Source organism: Dermochelys coriacea, chromosome 6 (assembly GCF_009764565.3).
Source record: "Dermochelys coriacea isolate rDerCor1 chromosome 6, rDerCor1.pri.v4, whole genome shotgun sequence".
NCBI lineage: Eukaryota > Metazoa > Chordata > Testudines > Dermochelyidae > Dermochelys > Dermochelys coriacea.
Window position 1 is genome coordinate 50,065,310 of NC_050073.1, and position 21,803 is coordinate 50,087,112.

Here is a 21,803-nt window from a genome sequence, read left to right on the forward strand (position 1 = left end):
AGTGTGGTTTTTAAAAACCAGTATGGCCTCCTTCCATGATTGTGGCTTTTGGGGCATCTAGTAACTTCCTCCTCCCAGCTGATTTGGCTCATAATTGTTTGCAGTTTTGTGAAATTGTGAAATTAAATCTCTATATCACTGGTTTGGATTTCATTATTATCTCGCTGATGCACGTGATCTCTAGCAGTCAAAAATGGAGGCACTCAAAGTCCCTGGTTATTACATTTGGGTCTAAATGATTTGCCCAAGATCCCACAGAACACTCTGTAGCAGAGGCAGGAACTGAGCTCAGACCTTCCGACCTTGAAACTTTTGTGCCTTAGCAAGAAGACTACCCTTCCTAACTACAAATAGATAGCATTGATATGGCAGTACACTATAGTTTTCAAAAATCTACAGACGTTAACTAATTAATCATCACAGCAGACCTGTGAAATAGAGAAATAGTATCCCCATTTTACAAAAGAAAACAAAAATGCTTGAGATCCCGGGCTAGGAATTGCCCAAGATCACGTAGCAAGTCAGTGGAGGAGCCAAGATTAGAATTTAGGAATTCCTAGTTTCTAGGTTGCTGACCATATTGTCTCGATTAAAACAGTTACAAGTATCTCTTGCTTTATTATAGATCATTACAGACAATGAATGCAGCATTTGGGAAGCTGCAGCCTGCTTTCTCAAACTAATTCAGCTGCTAATGTATTTCCACTTCTTACATAGTATATATCCTCTTCCAAAAGGTTTAGTTCAAAATGATTGTATATATACAGCATATCCAGTTAAAAATATATTTGTATTTTTTATGTCAATATGAAACATAAACTCCATATTTTCCTGTTAAGGACAGTAGCATCTTAATAAACTGTGTCTGTAAAGACAAGTACTGATGCATTTGGATTACTGGATCGTGCAAAAGCTTTTCATGATACGCAGATTCAGAAACGGATAGAAACACACTTAAGGAAATCTGTGTTTCTCTTCCTGCATCTCCCCTTGGCTGTGACAATATGGAAAAAGAGCAGCTACTTGACTGTTTTATTTGTTCCCTAGTGTGCATCATGCAGCAAAAACGACAGTGATCCTATTGTTAGAGAAGCAGGATAATGGAATATTTCATTTTTTTTTTGTTCTTGTAGGGATTTTGATGCTAATATTACCTTCACCTTCTGATGAATGGTGCTTAACAGATATACTGATAGCCGGGCTTTACCTCTAGGTCTCACAGTCTATGGCACATACCTGGTTAAGTGTAACTTTACAGTGTGAGTAACCACACTTAGGTAGGAAACAGAGTAGGAAAAAATAAGTTTTACCCCAGGATTTTAAAACAAACAAAATACTACAAAATCTTGCAATTTTTTTGGAAAACAACTTATCTATATTGTTATTAGTGTATTGATTACATACTGTTTGCAGTGGTTCATTTTTCATTTACGACATTTAGGATTTCGAATACATTAAGATGGCACAGAAAAGCGAGAGCTTTTAAGTCTGATTTGAAAAATGTCAGAACTGAGCTACCTCAGGCACTGATCCTACAAAGGATTGCCAGTGGCGACCCTTAACCCTCTCGGACCCATCGAGTCAATATGGCTCCAATGAGTTCTATAGCTTAACCACTTCTTCAGCTTGTAGCTGAGAACTAATAAGAAAAAATGTGACAAATGGATACATGCATCTTTTGCTTCTGGCTCATGAGATCATCAAGAGAACAAACTAGATTCAACAGATGGCTTTATAGTCAATCTACATCGACCATGCTGTAGGAAGGCTGGATAGGAGTCTAGACGCACGCCTACTAGATTCTTGGATTCTTTGGGACATCTGATCCTAAATTCTGCTGCCTTAGAACACACACTGCTACGCTACAATGTAAACTATGGACCGTGCTGAGACATCACAGACCCATCACTCAGGAGGACCTCGTTGGTCTGAGGCGTGGATGCTCCGAAGGTAGTTTTGTCAACTCAAACTCTTATGGAAGCTGCTTCCGTCATTGGCTGCCCCAGATGGATAAATGGTTGAGAGAGATTGGCTACTCTATAGGGGTGAAGCAAGAAGAATGGGTGGGAGGTAAAGTGTTCTGGTCAGTCTTCCTGATAGTAGGGCTTCATTTTTTGACTTTCAATGGGCCTGACAATCCGAGAACATGAAAAAAATATTCAGCTACTAATTCCCTATTATATCCCACAGTCTATGGGGTGGAAGAAAGCCAGAAGTATCTATGATAAAATGAAGGGGGTATACAAAGAAGGAAACAAATACAATACAATATGCAATCACAAGGAAAACTATATATAGGTAATGGATTTAGGGGGTGTGAGAATGAAAAGAGAAGTCAGAAAAATCCTAGATGCAGAAGCTAATACGATTTCCAAGACACCTAGGGGAGTTAGACCATTGATTTGGGTTAGGCCAGTGAGATTGGGCACCTAACTCTCTTAGGCCCTATGAAAATCCCCACTAGAAGTCTTGACATCCATCCTTCCTTCCTTAAGGAGATATGAGAGTGTTCCTCCAAAACCACTAAACACATATTTTTAAAAAATGAAAATGAGATATCTGAGAATGACACTGGGCTATGGTAGGAAGTTGAGAAAGGAGTGGAGAGAGTATAAGTAAAACAAATAATCAAGAAAAAAATGGCAACTTAAAAATTACACACAATTTCTCAAGGCCACCAAATGATAAGAACAGAAAAATAAATAGGTAAAACTATTGTGAGATATTCATTTGTTGGAGGCATGATGTTTCTCTACTATAGCTTGCACTTCAAAATATTCTGATTTGGCCAAGACCAGCAGTGCCTGCAGAACTGCTGGGGAATCTAATTTTCTTACAAAGCACTGCTTGTCCTCTATTTTGCATAGAGTCATTCCCACCTGTGCCAAATGAGTGAAAATTCTACTACACCCTCTTTGTACAGGTGTAAATGATGATAGAAAGCAGTGGAGAATCAGGCTCTTTAAGGCATTGTTCCACAGAGCAGCAATGCATGCTAATAGGGTGTGATCTCTGAGGGTACTATTGTGTTGCATATTAGCTGTTCCATGTAGACCCTAAACGTTCCCTGGTGCATTTTTAATTCTGCACCTTTTAAACAGAATTACATTAAAGAGCCGTAGGGAGCCTCTAGTGCACCAGCAGGGTCCATTTGGACCCATTAATGTGCAACATATTAGTGCACTTTAACAATAAACCCCGCACAGGTTGCATTACCCCACCATGTAGCCATTTCTCCTCCTGATGCACTGACTCAGTACCCCCTAATAGCATTTCCTGAAGGTAAATTGCAAGAAGAATATATCACATTATCTTATTCACTCCCCATCTGAAGAACAGAAAAGAGGAGAGTATTACATTTAATGTCCAAAGAGGATACTATTTTATTTACATATTTAATTACATTTGTGTATTAATTAAGGTAGATTTATGCTGCTTGGATAGAAGGTGGTGAGTAGGGGTAAGAAGGTGATATGAAAAGGAAAGCAACCCCCGTCACTTTGTGATATATGAATCATAGAATCATAGAATATCAGGGTTGGAAGGGACCCCAGAAGGTCATCTAGTCCAACCCCCTGCTCAAAGCAGGACCAAGTCCCTGTTAAATCATCCCAGCTAGGGCTTTGTCAAGCCTGACCTTAAAAACCTCTAAGGAAGGAGATTCTACCACCTCCCTAGGTAACGCATTCCAGTGTTTCACCACCCTCTTAGTGAAAAAGTTTTTCCTAATATCCAATCTAAACCTCCCCCATTGCAACTTGAGACCATTACTCCTCGTTCTGTCATCTGCTACCATTGAGAACAGTCTAGAGCCATCCTCTTTGAAACCCCTTTCAGGTAGTTGAAAGCAGCTATCAAATCCCCCCTCATTCTTCTCTTCTGCAGACTAAACAATCCCAGCTCCCTCAGCCTCTCCTCATAAGTCATGTGCTCTAGACCCTAATCATTTTCGTTGCCCTTCGTTGTACTCTTTCCAATTTATCCACATCCTTCCTGTAGTGTGGGGCCCAAAACTGGACACAGTACTCCAGATGAGGCCTCACCAGTGTCGAATAGAGGGGAACGATCACGTCCCTCGATCTGCTCGCTATGCCCCTACTTATACAACCCAAAATGCCATTGGCCTTCTTGGCAACAAGGGCACACTGCTGACTCATATCCAGCTTCTCGTCCACTGTCACCCCTAGGTCCTTTTCCGCAGAACTGCTGCCGAGCCATTCGGTCCCTAGTCTGTAGCGGTGCATTGGATTCTTCCATCCTAAGTGCAGGACCCTGCATTTATCCTTATTGAACCTCATTAGATTTCTTTTGGCCCAATCCTCCAATTTGTCTAGGTCCTTCTGTATCCTATCCCTCCCCTCCAGCGTATCTACCACTCCTCCCAGTTTAGTATCATCCGCAAATTTGCTGAGAGTGCAATCCACACACACCATCCTCCAGATCATTTATGAAGATATTGAACAAAACAAAACGGGCCCCAGGACCGACCCCTGGGGCACTCCACTTGACACCGGCTGCCAACTAGACATGGAGCCATTGATCACTACCCGTTGAGCCCGACAATCTAGCCAGCTTTCTACCCACCTTATAGTGCATTCATCCAGCCCATACTTCCTTAACTTGCTGACAAGAATGCTGTGGGAGACCGTGTCAAAAGCTTTGCTAAAGTCAAGAAAAAATACATCCACTGCTTTCCCTTCATCCACAGAACCAGTAATCTCATCATAAAAGGCGATTAGATTAGTCAGGCATGACCTTCCCTTGGTGAATCCATGCTGACTGTTCCTGATCACTTTCCTCTCCTCTAAGTGCTTCAGGATTGATTCTTGAGGACCTGCTCCATGATTTTTCCAGGGACTGAGGTGAGGCTGACCGGCCTGTAGTTCCCAGGATCCTCCTTCTTCCCTTTTTTAAAGATGGGCACTACATTAGCCTTTTTCCAGTCATATACCTCCTTCCACTCTGGTACTGCTGTAGCATCACTGGCAGAGAAAGTATACTGGAAAGTTTATGTTGGGGTCTCCTTAGACTTGCAAATTTGGCAAGTATTTTCTAAAAGGAGGTAGATACAGAAACTGGATGTCTCAGGATATGGAACCTGCTAACAATTCACAGACAGTAGTGACTGAATATAGTTACCTCCAATGGATTGCCCTTGATACCTGAAAGGTTGCTTCTCTCTCTGTGTCCATGACCTCTCATGATAACTACATGCAACTGGAACAATGAAAATGCCAACCACTACGGGAGATATTGAATTTAGGAGACAGAATTTACACAGAAACTAGATTTAGACTACAGAACTCTCTCCTATAAGAGAAAAGAATGATCACAGATCTCACCACTAAATACAGAACATGTCTTTGACTTAGTTTTCCCCCACAATTTTGTTATACACATATCAAACACCCCCCACCCCCCATATATGAACAAAAGTAAAACAGCAAACAACAAAAAAAAACCCCCATAAACTAATCGATCTATTTTACTAAAGGTTGAGAAGAAAGAGGTAGACACCATTATTGTACAGATCATCTCAGAATTGTTTAGTGATCTGTATGAAATAAGCAGAGTGGGCAAAGAAAGGGAATTCTGTTTCATGTAGGATTGTGATACTTCAAATTTGGTTTGGTCCTATTTGAATTGCCTTCAGCTTCCAGCCATTGTTTCTTTTGTGCCTTTTTCTGCTAGACTGAAGAGCCCTTTAGTAGCTGGTAGTCTCTCCCATGGAGGTACTTATATAGGGTAATCAAGTCACATCTAAATCTTCTTTGTTGATAAATTACACACGAGATTGAGCTACTGAATTTCTCACTATACAGCATTTTCTCCAGTTTCTAACTAATTTTTGTGGTTATTTGCTGCACCCTCTCTAAATTTGAACAGCTTTTTCAAATGTGGATAACAGATCTGGACAAACATTTCAGTACTGTCTCACACTGCTGTATACAGAGTAAAATAACCTCCCAACTCTTATGCCTTACCCCCTTCTATATACATACAAGGATCGTATTAGCCCATTCGCATCAAGAATGGGAGCTCATGTGCAATTGCTTGTCCACTATGGCTTGTAAATCCTCGTCAGAGTCAATCTTTTCCATAAGCTTTCGTGAGCTACAGCGTCACTTCATCGGATGCATTTGGTGGAAAAAACATCGGCCATGTACATTGGCCAAACTGGACAGTCTCTACGTAAAAGAATGAATGGACACAAATCAGACGTCAAGAATTATAACATTCAAAAACCAGTTGGAGGAAACACTTCAATCTCTCTGGTCACTCGATCACAGACCTAAGAGTGGCTATCCTTCAACAAAAAAGCTTCAAAAACAGACTCCAACGAGAGACTGCTGAATTGGAATTAATTTGCAAACTGGATACAATTAACTTAGGCTTGAATAGAGACTGGGAATGGATGAGTCATTACACAAAGTAAAACTATTTCCCCATGGTATTTCTCCCTCCCACCCCACCCCCCACTGTTCCTCTGATATTCTTGTTACTGCTGGAATTAGCCTACCTTGCTTGTCACCATGAAAGGTTTTCCTCCTTCCCCCCCCCCCGCTGTTGGTGATGGCTTATCTTAAGTGATCACTCTCCTTACAGTGTGTATGATAAACCCATTGTTTCATGTTCTCTGTGTGTGTGTATATAAATCTCTCCTCTGTTTTTTCCACCAAATGCATCCGATGAAGTGAGCTGTAGCTCACGAAAGCTTATGCTCTAATAAATTTGTTAGTCTCTAAGGTGCCACAAGTACTCCTTTTCTTTTTGCGAATACAGACTAACACGGCTGCTACTCTGAAACCTGTGATTATGCAAGGCACTGAATTTAGCCGTATAGAGTGGAAATCTGTCAACTTCATGAAAAAACTCGCACAGATACAGACAGACATCATCTTCCTCTCCAAATGCAAACAGATGGACATCATACCGAAAGGACTGAAGGTAAAAAATCCATTACAATCTACATACCACACAGACTATGCTGACAGCTTGTGCCACACACTCTCAAGGAAACTGCGGAACCACCTGATCAACATCCTCTACAGCAAACAGGGAAAGATTAAGAATGAGCTCTCAAAACTGGATACTCTCATAAAGAACCAACCTTCCACACAAACTTCCTCGTGGCTGGACTTTACAAAAACTAGACAAGCCATTTACAAAACACACTTTGATTCTCTACAAAAGAAAAAGGACACTAAGCTATCTAAACTACTATATGCCACAAGGGGCCACAACAATGGTTCCCGTAACCCACCCAGCAATATTGTTAATCTATCCAACTATACTCTTAGCCCAGCGGAAGAATCTGTCCTATCTCGGGGCCTCTCCTTTTGCCCCTCCACCCCCACGAACATGATACAGTTCTGTGGTGACCTAGAATCCTATTTCGACGTCTCAGACTCAAGGAATATTTCCAACACACCTCTGACCAACATATTAACCCACAGAGACCTTCCTGCCAACACTACAAAAAGAAGGATTCTGGGTGGACTCCTCCTGAAGGTCGAAAATAGGAGCCTGGATTTCTACATAGACTGCTTCCGCCGACGTGCACGAGCTGAAATTGTGGAAAAGCAGCATCGCTTACCCATAACCTCAGCCATGCAGAACACAGTGCCATCCACAGCCTCAGAAACAACTCTGACATCATAATCAAAAAGGCTGACAAAGGAGGTGCTGTCGTCATCATGAATAGGTCGGAGTATGAACAAGAGGCTACTAGGCAGCTCTCCAACACCACTTTCTACAAGCCATTACCCTCTGATCCCACTGAGAGTTACCAAAAGAAACTACTGCATTTGCTCAAGAAACTCCCTGAAAAAGCACAAGAACAAATCCGCACAGACACACCCCTGGAGCCCCAACCTGGGGTATTCTATCTGCTACCCAAGATCCATAAACCTGGAAATCCTGGACGCCCCATCATCTCAGGCACTGGCACCCTGACAGCAGGATTGTCTGGCTATGTAGACTCCCTCCTCAGGCCCTTCGTTACCAGCACTCCCAGCTATCTTCGAGACACCACTGACTTCCTGAGGAAACTACAGTCCATTGGTGATCTTCCTAAAAACACCATCCTAGCCACTATGGATGTAGAAGCCCTCTATACCAACATTCCACACAAAGATGGACTACAAGCCATCAGGAACAGTATCCCCGATACTGTCACGGCTAACCTGGTGGCAGAACTTTGTGACTTTGTCCTCACCCATAACTATTTCACATTTGGTGACAACGTATACCTTCAAATCAGCGGCACTGCGATGGGTACCCGCATGGCCCCACAGTATGCCAACATTTTTATGGCTGACTTAGAACAACGCTTCCTCAGCTCTCGTCCCCTAATGCCCCTACTCTACTTGCGCTACATTGACGATATCTTCATCATCTGGACCCATGGAAAAGAAGCTCTTGAGGAATTCCACCATGATTTCAACAATTTCCATCCCACCATCAACCTCAGCCTGGACCAGTCCACACAAGAGATCCACTTCCTGGACACTACGGTGCTAATAAGCGATGGTCACATAAACGCCACCCTATATCGGAAACCTACTGACCGCTATTCCTACCTACATGCCTCTAGCTTTCATCCAGATCATACCACTCGATCTATTGTCTACAGCCAAGCGCTACGATATAACCGCATTTGCTCCAACCCCTCAGACAGAGACAAACACCTACAAGATCTTTATCATGCATTCCTACAACTACAATACCCACCTGCTGAAGTGAAGAAACAGATTGACAGAGCCAGAAGATTACCCAGAAGTCACCTACTACAGGACAGGCCCAACAAAGAAAACAACAGAACGCCACTAGCCATCACCTTCAGCCCCCAACTAAAACCTCTCCAACGCATCATCAAGGATCTACAACCTATCCTGAAGGACGATCCATCGCTCTCTCAGATCTTGGGAGACAGACCAGTCCTTGCTTACAGACAGCCCCCCAATCTGAAGCAATACTCACCAGCAACCACACACCACACAACAGAACCACTAACCCAGGAACCTATCCTTGCAACAAAGCCCGTTGCCAACTCTGTCCACATATCTATTCAGGGGATACCATCATAGGGCCTAATCACATCAGCCACACTATCAGAGGCTCGTTCACCTGCGCATCTACCAATGTGATATATGCCATCATGTGCCAGCAATGCCTCTCTGCCATGTACATTGGCCAAACTGGACAGTCTCTACGTAAAAGAATGAATGGACACAAATCAGACGTCAAGAATTATAACATTCAAAAACCAGTTGGAGAACACTTCAATCTCTCTGGTCACTCGATCACAGACCTAAGAGTGGCTATCCTTCAACAAAAAAGCTTCAAAAACAGACTCCAACGAGAGACTGCTGAATTGGAATTAATTTGCAAACTGGATACAATTAACTTAGGCTTGAATAGAGACTGGGAATGGATGAGTCATTACACAAAGTAAAACTATTTCCCCATGGTATTTCTCCCTCCCACCCCACCCCCCACTGTTCCTCTGATATTCTTGTTAACTGCTGGAATTAGCCTACCTGCTTGTCACCATGAAAGGTTTTCCTCCTTCCCCCCCCTGCTGTTGGTGATGGCTTATCTTAAGTGATCACTCTCCTTACAGTGTGTATGATAAACCCATTGTTTCATGTTCTCTGTGTGTGTGTATATAAATCTCTCCTCTGTTTTTTTTCCACCAAATGCATCCGATGAAGTGAGCTGTAGCTCACGAAAGCTTATGCTCTAATAAATTTGTTAGTCTCTAAGGTGCCACAAGTACTCCTTTTCTTTTTGCGAATACAGACTAACACGGCTGCTACTCTGAAACTCTTTTCCATGATACAGTCCTCTATTCTGTAAGTATTGCCTACATTCCTTGTTACTGGATGTATAAACTTTGAATTTGGCATTATTAAAACATGTTTTGTTTGAATGGGCCCAGGTCACCAAATAATTCAGATCATTGTATGACTGCCCTGTCCTCATCATTATTTCCCACTGCCAATCTTTGTGTTGCCCAGAACATTTATTGGCAGAAATTTTATATTTACTTTCAGTTCATTGATGGAAGTGTTGAATACCCACCGCTATGAAATCCCACTAGAAATGCCCCTATTTAGTGATGATGCCTTATTCACAATTACTTTGATATCTGCTAGTGAGTCATTTCTTCATTCATGTAATGTATACTCTATAGATATTATATAGCGCTATTTTTAAACATAATGTTTGCAATTCTAAGCCAAATGCCGTACAACAATCTACTACATCTATGCAGTAGTTATCTTTATGAACCAAACTTCTGTTTTCACCAAATAATTAAATCAGGTTTCTTTGAAAAGACCTATTTTCCATAAAATCATGCTCATTGGCATTACCTTTAATTCTTCAATGGTTTAATCCCAGAGCAGTTTATCAATTATTTTGCCTGGGATTTATATCAGCCTAACCAGTTTATAGGTCATCAGGTCATCTAGCTTCACTTTTCTGAATATTGGCATGCTCCAGTCACTTGGTATTTCCTCAGCATGCCATGATTTATTAAAAGTTAACATGTGGCCAGAAATCTCCTCTGCCAACTCTTTTAGGAATCTCAGGTGCAAATTATTTGGGCCTGCTGATTTAAAAATGTTTAATACTAGCAGATTGTTATCTAACATCCTCCTCAGTTATTAATGCACAAAAAAAGTACTTCATCATCCTCATATGATACAAGTACATTCTTCTACTTCTTTCCAAATATAGAAAAAATATTTAGTGTAGACTTGTTTCTTTTCCATGTCATTATTAACGGTTTTACTATCTACACCAAGTAATGTGCCTATACCATTGTTAGGATTTCTTTTGTTCCTAATATACTTTAAACTTATTGTCCCTAACTCTGCCAGCCACTGATTTTTTCTTGATGTCTTTAGCTTCCCTTACCAATGTTATACATTTCATAACTTCTAATTTATATAAATTTCTCTCTATTGTTTCCTTTCCCATTTGCTACATTTTTCTAAATTTCTATTTGCTGCATTTGTTGTGCCACTGAATCAGAATGAGCTATTAGCCAAAGTTGTCCTCTTTCCTGATTAGGGAATTGTGGGATTTTGGCCATATAATACACTCTAAATAATTCCCAATTTTTATTCACATATTTCTGTCTAAATTTATCCTCCCAATCAATTTTGATCACAATTTATCTCAGCTTCAGGAAATTTGCCCTTTTGAAGTACCAAGTATATACTTTACTGTTTGGGAGTTTCCACTGTTTGGTCATCTTGGATATAATCAGGTCATGATCACAGCTCCCTAGCCACAGGGTCAGATTAACCTTTTGTGGGCCCGGCACCAAATATATTTGTGGGCCCCCATGGAGGCAGTGGACCATGTTGCGGGGATGTCAGTCCCCAGAGCAAGGGGCCAGCCAGAGGCAATGGGGCATGGCATGGCTGGGGCAGCTCCACTCTGCCCAGCCCAGTGCGAGGGCACTATTTACAAACCAGCAGTTGCCAGATGCACAGTGGCCCAGCTGTCCGTGTGCTGTCAGCATGCCCCTTCCCCTCAGGTATGGGCCCATGTCACACCACATAGCCCCTCCCCCCCGATTCCCTGTGGCCAGAGGCCCCCTGGACCTGCTATGGCCAGCATCCCCCCACATATGCACAGCACCCTGCACAACACCACCTTTGCCTAGCGCCCCCCTGCCCACATTTTTTATTTTGTATTGAAAATAAAAGCTTGCCTCCAGACAAATAATATATTACCCCATGTCTAAGAGCCTATCCTTCAAATAAGGATTCCCAATCAGCTTTACAGTCACAGTAAAGTCTTGAAACACCAAACAGCTAGGAAAGAACCTAGCATACCACGTATGCCCTTTGGCAAATAGGGTTAGAGAATTTAATATATGTCTTCACTTCCCATTTCAAACTCTCATGCAATGAGAGAGGGAGAGTGTTAAGTTAACCCCTTTCTCTGTCTGCACTATTGTTCTACCTTCCAGATCATCTCTGTAGTCATTAAAAGGTTAATGACAAAGCTTTAAATAAAATAACTAGGTTACATCAGTAACAGAATGTTCTGTGCATGTAGTCTTTTAAGGATATGGGCACCTAATTTAGGCTCCTTTGAGAATCTCAGCCTTAAAGTAGGAAGCATTGACATTTTATAAACAAAAGACCTGAAAATGTATCTATCCTTCATGTTCACTGGACTTGTGCTTCTGCAGTAACAGATGAAGATTTGGTGAAATAGCACTGATCACTAACATTCTGAACGGCAAAGAGAGAGAAATGTTCCTTCCTCTTTCTAACTGCTTGGGATGACATCAAGAATGGCAAAGATAACACAGAATACTTGGCAAATACGATAGATAAGGAGGTGGACTTTCAAAATGTTAGGAGTACTTGTGGCACTAGAGACTAACAAATTTATTAGAGCATAAGCTTTCGTGAGCTTATGAAACTTTTCAAAATGTTGTGATTCAGCATGTAACTTTGATAATACTTATTTTTATATAAGCCTAAACTTTTAACCTGTTATTGATTTGGAAACTTAAACAGGTTTCACAATTTAGGGGTGGAAGCGGCAGGAAAAGAAGACAAACAAAAAATAAACCAGAGAATCAATCCTGCCCTTCTGGAAGTCACTGAGAAAACTCTCATTGAGATCAGTGGGAGACAAGAGCTTTTAATTGCAGATTAAAGGAGAAAAGAGGAACAAATACATAAATGAAATGAAACCATGTGGTTGCTTTTAGGCATTACAGCACAATGGGCCAGCACCTTGACCCTATAGTGATGAGTGCATCAGAGACTGAACAGATAAATGTCAAATAAGTAAAATCAAAATAATAGTTTTGTCATTGTACATTATTTTATTAACATTAATGACACTGTATAAACACTTCACTGTGTCAGTTACCCCTTCCCAACAATAAATTACCCTGTAGATCAAAACACAATACTGCATGGCTCTGAGAACTGAATATGGAGGAAGAAACTTTCATCTCTAGGTCACTAGTTCAAATTCTATTCAAGTCAGCAGCATCTGAACGTGTTTAACCATCTGATGGCTAGTCAGTTGCCTAGGTATATGAAGTAAATTGATGACCTTAGTCCAAATCAAAATTAGCAAACTTTATTGGCCATCTCAGAGATGCCAAGGCTTGCTCAAATTAGGGAAACTGTTTTAGAGCCTGTCCCAGTTCTGACGGTGAACCTTACCTTAGGGTTAGGACGAGGCATTCAGACAGCTAATGTGAGTGCTGTACTTAATCTTGTGGATAAATAGATGACTACATTTCACTAGTGCTAAATGAGAAGACCCGAACTACACTAAATACCTTTTTAAAAATTTAATACAGTACTAGGCTCTTAGGATTGGGTATGACCTTCAAAGCATCCGAGAATCATTCTTACACATATAGCGGTAAAAAAGTACTAACTATTGATGCTCTTCAGAAGTCAAGTTCACATTAAATTGGCCATGTAAGCCAATTGTTTCCATGAGTTATTTTGTTGCACCAGGCTTCATGGATCCAGCTCCTGCAAAAAAATAACCAAAGGGAGATCCCTCCCCACAAAGGGCATCTCCAATGTCCTGAATCTCTCATGTCTTTCAAAACAAAAGCCTATCTTTTGCAGTGACTCTCTTGAGCTGGTTTTAACTAATTCGACATGGGGCCAACATCAGTATTATGTTAAAAAATGCACTGATTTCAGTGGTACATTGCACACAGACACTCCTGCATGGCAGGACATGCTCTGCAGCAAATGCAAACAGAGACTTTGCTCCGGAATCCAGTGCTGCCTCTCTCTTTTGTAGACAGCAAGATAAATCTGGTCCTTGCTTTATGAAAGCAGAATTTACAGAGCTCGTAGCATTGTGGTGTTCAAATCTACAGAAACTCTAGCATATGCCTGCAATGCATTTTAATCCACCCAGTGATTAGAGGAATGGATTGAGTCCTAGCAAGTTCATTGTTCTTTCTAATTGTCAGCGACTGCTACACTTCACTTGCCTGCAGCTATCCAATTAACATATCGCCACTACACAAAATATTGTAATATGCTTGGTGTCCTTACAACAAGAAGCAGCCTCACACTCCACTTCCATCCAGCAGTTCTATCTTAATTAGGTCTCTTGTACATTAACAGATCTGAGGGTAGAACTGCAGAAGCCTCGGACAGACAATGAGACCATCTCACTCTTTTGCCTATTGTTGTGCCAAGTTCAATAAGAATATTTGTTGTTGTTAAGAAAAGCTCAACTAGAGAAGTGAAAAACATGTAACTTGTGCCCCAAGATATTGCCATGGCAACATTTAAACAATGAACAGAAAACCCTGCAGTATTCTGTTCTTGCTTCCTTGGATACCAAATGTAAATCTTCACTCCCTCTTTTTGTGCGTATGCGTGTCTGACTTTGTCTTTTCTCTCTAATGCATATAAGAATATTCCTGCTCTCCCCCACCCCGATCACTTTTTCTTAATTCATCCAGACATATCACAGCTTGTATATCAGCAATTAAAAGAGGGGGAGGGAACACACAGTAGACAACAAAACTCTCTGAAGGAGAGAGGGAACGAAGAGCTCTGGAGCTGCACAATGAAACATGGAGCCCTTCATCTTTTGGTCATGGGATAAAGACAGTCTTGCAGAATTCTTACAAAAATTTACCAGTGATGGCAAAAAAAAGCTACTTTCCTGACCTTTACTCCATGATGCTGATATTGGGGAGATGTGTGTGGGGACTCTCCTAAAGACAGTTTTCAAAAAGTTATTTGCTGAGGTGAATGGAATTGTACAAGGCTGGTTAGTTCCAACCTTTCTTGCCAAGCTTTAACCACATGAGTACTCACTCACCTTTTAAAGTAGCAGGGTTTGTTCATTTCCTTGAGGCTGGTGACATGAGTAAGGATATGCAGGATCAGGCTCCAGGTAGGCAGTGATCTAAGCCACTACCACTTGACAGATATTTGGATCCTCTAGAAATAGGTTGGTGAATCTCCATTCCTCTTATTTGTGGACCTGTGTCCATATTGCAATTGATGCTAATTGCCCCCTTTTTTTGTAAATCTCATCAGAGAGGTCAAGGGATCTCTCCAATTCAAGGCGGAAACACATTGAAAGGATTGGGAGTGAAGTTTACACTGCAGTTAGTTGTGATGTTCTCCCTCCCCTTCTTCCCGCACCTGCACCCCCAACCCTGAAGAATAGACTATGGATGTCAGCCTCCAGGGCTGTCAAACAGGTGCTTTTCAACAGCATCAAATTTCCTCTACATTTTAAATAAGGGGAAACAAATCTTAATGAAAACGCAAGTCACTGTTTTTAACCCTACTGAAATCCCACATACTTACTGGTATGTCTTGCTATAGAGGGTCTCCATTTTCATACTGCTTATTGATGTAACTACTGGGAAAATGACACTGGCTAACCATGTGCAATAGAATTAGTTTTTAAAGATACTCACACCTTAACTTAAACTCTTAATATTTTGAAAAAAGAAAAGGAGTACTTGTGGCACCTTAGAGACTAACAAATTTATTAGAGCATAAGCTTTCGTGAGCTACAGCTCACTTCATCGGTTGCATCCGATGAAGTGAGCTGTAGCTCACGAAAGCTTATGCTCTAATAAATTTGTTAGTCTCTAAGGTGCCACAAGTACTCCTTTTCTTTTTGCGAATACAGACTAACACGGCTGCTACTCTGAAACCTGTTAATATTTTGAGAATCTCTTCCACAACCTTTAGCTTACACTGAAGGAGCAAAATATGAGTTTATAAATCTATGTCTATATAGCACAGAAATATGTTGACATTCTATTTAACGGCCTTTACAAGTCTTCTTTTCCACCCAAGATTACAATCCTAGTCACAGTGATCCGGAGGCTACTTCAGCAATAAAAACTGATCTGGGGCCTACTATACTACACTGAAAGACCTTTCTGAAGTATGAAAAGACATGGATTGCCTTGGTTTTATATCAGCAATAACTTCTGCATCACAACCACAGATTACCCAGAGAGGTTGCATTTTTAGATTAAGTGATCTTTGTCCCCCGGGAAACAAATACAAAAATAAAATAGGGCCCTCATACACAGTATTCTAATTTCTTCTGCATTGGCATTTGACATGTTACTATTCACATAACTGCTCACTATTCACACTGCACTTTCTCTTCACACACACTATTCATACCAGTTTCCTACCTGCCTGGGTAATTACAGATGATTTACCCAATACTCTGAAAATGAAGGCAGCTTGCATATCATATATTGCTGAATGCTACACTGGTGTTCTGACACGAGAGATGAAATAGCAAAATCAGCTTTCATTTCTACTTAGGTTACTATGAAATCCTCACTTTTCATCTCATTTTGTTATCTATCATATTTTTATCTTGCCCAGAACTTTGAGATCTAGACAACTTCAGAGTGCAAATTATTTGAACGCAAAACACTCTTCTATTACATCACTGAAAGAGTTACATTCCATATGTCTCTGGCTTCTTTTCCAAGTGAGTGATTCATGGAAGTGTGCAACTATTGCATCTTTAGAAGCTGAGACACATCTTCAGATTTCTAATGTTGACAAGCTTTGCCTATTTCAAAGCCCAGATTTGTATCTACATTTTCTTCAGAACATAAAAAACCCCTCGCGCTATCTAGTGTACAGAATGAATCAGGCGTCCTATTGTCAAAGACTAGACTGGCTTTCCCTAGAGGTTTTCTATTTATGGGCTCACTTCACAACAATCCAGTGAAAAGCTTGAAGATTTTTTCCCATCTCACTTGGCCAGCTTCTCTCTCTTTCAGTAATTACTGAGCAACAGTTTAAACACACATTTAACTGCTCTATTACTGCAACTGGTGATGTCAGTGTAACCCCAATAGGGCCCAGAATTATGATAAGATATTCAGGACCTTACACAGGGTTGAGGAAAACAATGCAATTGTTTTCACAGACTAACAAATTTATTGCCCACTCAGTGTCCCCACAGGAAACACCTTTCCAGAAAAATAAACGAGACTGAAAACATTCCATACTAAACATGTTTAGTTAAGGACTTAAGAGAAGGGTAAGAATAGATATGGCTGTAAGGGATATTTTTTAAAATTGTGCCAACTTGCTTCTTGTTTTAAGCCCAGCAGAATAAAGCGCCTGATTCTGTGCCCATGGCAAACAAAAATCCCTTGGACCTCCCTGGGAGCAGGATTGCCCCCCACATCTTTCATCCTTCCCAAGTAACCAGCGTTTACTTTAAGGGACATGACCTCTGAGGAGCAGAAGAAGGGGATATTTTTTAAAGGCAGAAACTCTAATTTCCATTAAACCAGTAAGGTCAGGAAGGTTTCTATCAAATAAATAGGGCAAATTTTTTGTTTTGGTTTGGTTTTACATGTTTATTTCATTGCCAGAAGTTCTAGCTATGTTGAACTTGTGGTTTCTGAGACCGAAAGCCTGAGAAAGAGGGAAAGATTGTCAGCAAGTGAGGAGTTCCAATCAAGATCTCTCCCCTTCCCCTATTAGATTGCAGTTAGGGGGGGGGGAATCGTTGGTGATGCTAATTCTGCACATTGCCTGGCAAAAATTGCCATTATCTGCCCAATGGTTCATTTATTTATGTATTTGGGGTCCCCCTCCAACTTCCTTCGTCACTACATTCCAGTCTATTCCAGTAAAGACCTTCAGTCTGTGTCCCTGGACATGGAGGCCAGGATTGGGGGCAGGGAAAGGGAATATCTAATAAGCCAGCAGCTATGCTAGCAGAAAAGCGAGGAGGAAAGCGGCACTGTTCCCCACTAGCACACAGGGACCCCCAGTTATTTCAAATCCCATTATCCCGCTTTTGTTCCCCCAACCTCCATTTCTGTGGGCAAGGACCGACATAATTACTAGATACTAGCTCGGCCCATTATCTACCTGTCACTCCTAATCAGTAAACCCTACCAGAGACAGACTCGCTCGCTCTCTTTTTTTTTAAAAAAAAAAGTTCTGTCCTAAGGCTGCAGAATATCAACAGTAAATCTACAACTGCTGTGAAAGCCCTCTGGGAGCGAGAAGGATTTACCACCAAACCACAACAAATTGCCTAAGAGATCTGGAGCACATCTGTGGCAAGTATCATAAACTCTCCTTCAACAGTGCATACCCATCCCCAATCGCTGCTGATAACCGTCCTTAATCACTCCGTGCACAATGTAACGTTTCTCCCTGTGCTGCCTCCTCAACGTCCCCCGCCCCCCAAAAGCCATCCACCCTTCACCTGTCTGCCTTATTATCATTTTCCATGTTAATACACCATGTTGAGCTGCACGGTCAGGTTGCATAATCAAAATTAAATTGGATCTCTCCGATTTCCAATAGTCAAAAGGGGTGGGGGGAATCCTTGTGCATCAAACTCCTGAGGCTGCCGTGCAACTTGCCGCGCTTGCACAGTTTGGGCAATCAAGCAGCACACCACCACACACTGCAGGGGCTTCCTTGGGAGATTTCTTTGCTAGTGAACATGTACAAACCCTGCAGACCCAGGAATGCAGACATCTGCAACATCCTCCCGGGGCTTGGATTTTACTAACAATAACCTTGGATCTGACGTAAATTATCAGTTATACCCCCCGCCCCACCAAATCAGTTCGTATAATTTATCCAGATTGTATCCGAAGGGAAGAAAGCGAGGGGCATGATTTATTTCCCAAGAAATAAGAATAAGAAAATATCAAAGGCACTCACTGTAATTCAGATTGCACAGAAGACTATCCAGATGGAAATCCGAGTGTTTGGGGGGGAGGGGGAAAAGGCAGGGGGTGGCAAACTATTTCATTGCAGCAGCGAAGCCAAAATTAAAAATAAGGAATTAAATTAAAAATAAAATATCCAACTTCAATTTTCGATCAATTTCAGTCCACACAGGCTCCAATCCAGCCCAACCTGCTGATTTTTTCTCCCTCACCAGATTCTTCTTCTTTTCCACTCCCGCCCCCCCCCCTCCTATTTTTTTCCCGTCGCTCTTAACTTTTCTGCTTAAAATGGTCGTAGCTTTATCATTAAATTCCTTCTTCTTGGGCGAAGTTTTTTTTAAAAAAAAAAAAACTAAACATTTAAAAAATCCCTCAGAGCAAAAATGGTCCTTCTCCTTTCTGAAACTTTTCATTCCAGTGTGGATCCTTTTCCTAGTTTCCTTTCTTTGAGGGTTTTTGCCTTTCTGGCTCCTCTGTTCTCCATTGCCAACTTTCCCCCCCCCCCCCTTTGGACTGTAGAGAGAGGTTTCTTTATTTTAAACAACCCTCTATCTGAAGTGAGGCCGTTTGCTTTTAATGCATTTTTTGTTGTGACTGTTAAGATCCAGGTCTTTCCAAGCAATTTTCTTCTCCCCCCTTTTTTGCTGCACTATCAATTATCCAATACATGTGTTTCCACGTTAAATAGGGGGTTCCCATTCTTCTGTTTTCCCTATTTTCCTCCACACACACCTTCACCAGAGTCTCCTCTTACATTTACAATGTTAAAACAATAAACTTTTGGTTTTTCTCTCTCTCCCCCCTCTCCAAAGATCTGATTAGATTTCCAATCACAACCCAGTGCGCAATTGGATTTTTGATTTCAGAAAGAAGCCAGCTATTCACAGCATCATCACCATTCTCCTCTCTTCGAACTCCACGTTATCTCCTTTTGCCTTCCCTCCAACTCCTCTGCATTTTCATCATCTCACATTAAATGGAAATGGGGTGGGGGAGAGTGGAGGAAAATTCAAGGTTCCCACCAGCGGTCAATAATAAATCTATCCCTTACTTAATTTTATTTACACACGTGGGATGGGTGTTTTTGACTCTCCCTCTTCTCTTTGCCCCCACGTCTCAAAATCTTCCTGATGTTAAAACTCCCCCGATGGGGCACAAAAGCTCCTTGGGGAGGCGTGATTTGTCCTCCTAACTCTGAATTTCACAAGCACGGGGCTCCCCTTCCTCTTCATTTCTGCTTCCTCTCCATCTTTTGTCCAGCAGGAATAAAGATCCAGCAGTATCGAGACGGATAAACTTCTTCTATTTCTTCTTGGGAGAGAGAGAGAGAAACACACACAGAGAGAGCCCTCCAATCTCTGCCTCCCTTTTCCTCCCCCTATTTATTGCAATTGCAGCTCTGATCTCATTGCCAAGATCAGGCTGGTATATTTCAGCTCTACAAGTTGGTATCCCCTTCTGCACAGCAGTGGCTTAGGCTCCCATCTTCTTCCACATTCCAGTTACCTTCTCCCTTCCTCCCTCCTGTCCAAGATGATACATTCCCAGGAGCGCAGCCGCTTCTTTCATTCCTTATCCCAGAAATGCACAGCCCTTTCCACCGCAGAAACCTTTTCTCCCTGCCACCAGCTTCAGCTCGAACTCTCCCTACATATATTTATATGTGTGTATGTAGATGTATTTACATATATCCAGTTCCAGTCAGCTGCTGCGGGGAGTAGCTTTGCGCTCTCTCTCTCACCCCCCACCCCCACCTTTGCAATGGCACCTCAGTATTTCCAAAGGTCCCAGGATCAGTCTTTCTGCCTACACTCGTCCCTTCTCCCGTCTTCAATTCTCTCTTCTTTCCCCCCCCTTCCTCCTTTTCTCTGCTTATGATCAGTAAAATACAATTACCCAATTACCTCCCATCATCTTAGCACTGATTGGTCAATTGCATTAACACTTGATCTCAAGGCAAAGGATACAGGAGCTCTTGTGATAGGTCACTGCTGCCACCTGGCGGACAGTCTGGGAACAGGCTCACTGTTACCTCAAGAAACCTCCAAGTGAGGAAGGAGTAATTGAAAAACAAAGGCTCGTCTTCAGAAAAGGAATGTCAAAACTCATTTTCTTAAAAGCCTGCCTGATTGTGGCAGCTCAACTGTGTTCACAGGTACATGCCTAGCCACAGAAGGATAGGGAAAGTTAATGATTTTCTATAAAATCACTCCTTGGAAATCTGTTATATTTCATTTAACTCAGTAACTTTCTCTCGCCTTTTGTGGCTAGGCATGTAATTGTGAACACGATGCCCATATATACCTTTACATATACACATGTTTACATTACACCCCCCCCAAACACACATTAATACACATTTAAACCATTTATCTCCATAATTTGAAGAAACCCAAGTGTCACTCAGTACAAAACACCTGCACATTAATTAACAGACTGGAAGATCTTTAAAGTGCCTTATGGTTTCAGGAGATTTGTGAGCAGTTAAGTGGCAGGATCACAATATAATGGCCATGTTTACACTACAAGCATTACAGCAACAGAGCTACAATGCCATAGATATGTTACTGTAATCCCATAATTGGGTATGGCAAAATTCAATGTTTATTTTTCAGCATTTTACAAATTTTCAACAATTTAAAGTTTCACAGTAGTGCAAAATGATATTCTTTAAGCATTTTTTACTTTTATTTATTTAAATGTTCAAAATTGAGGGAAATTATGGGAGATCTGACAATAATTATTTAATGCCTGTAGACATTGAGATTCAAAAGGTAAAAGCTTTATAACAATTACAACACAAGTGTCAACACCACATGTCAGAATATACAAAGGAAATAGCCTGAAAAGAAACCCTAATAAGTTCACAAGCATTATTTTTCTTACTTTGCCTATCTTTATTTTTATTATTATTGATGGAAATATTTTTTGGTCAGTTTGTGTGTGTTTGGTGAAATCGACATTTATTGACATTTACAAATAGAAATTGAATCCTTCCAAGCCCACCCATAATGTAGACACAGACTATAGCAACTGAAGGGCTTTTTTTCCGACATCCCTGTAGAAA

At 41.3% G+C, this 21,803-nt stretch overlaps 1 protein-coding gene across 4 annotated transcripts in view; it reads right to left on the reverse strand.

Annotated features, from left to right (window-relative positions):
* Positions 1–21,803, reverse strand: part of LRRC4C (leucine rich repeat containing 4C) — a 1,007,170-nt gene that overhangs the window by 128,120 nt on the left and 857,247 nt on the right. Inside the window, exon 1 of one of the 4 annotated variants that reach the window (XM_038407820.2) lies at positions 18,729–20,591. The exons of the other annotated variants lie outside the window; for them this stretch is intronic. The gene's annotated coding sequence lies outside the window, so the exon portion shown is untranslated. Of the gene's footprint in view, positions 1–18,728; positions 20,592–21,803 lie in introns of those variants that run through there. 4 annotated transcript variants of the gene reach the window in all.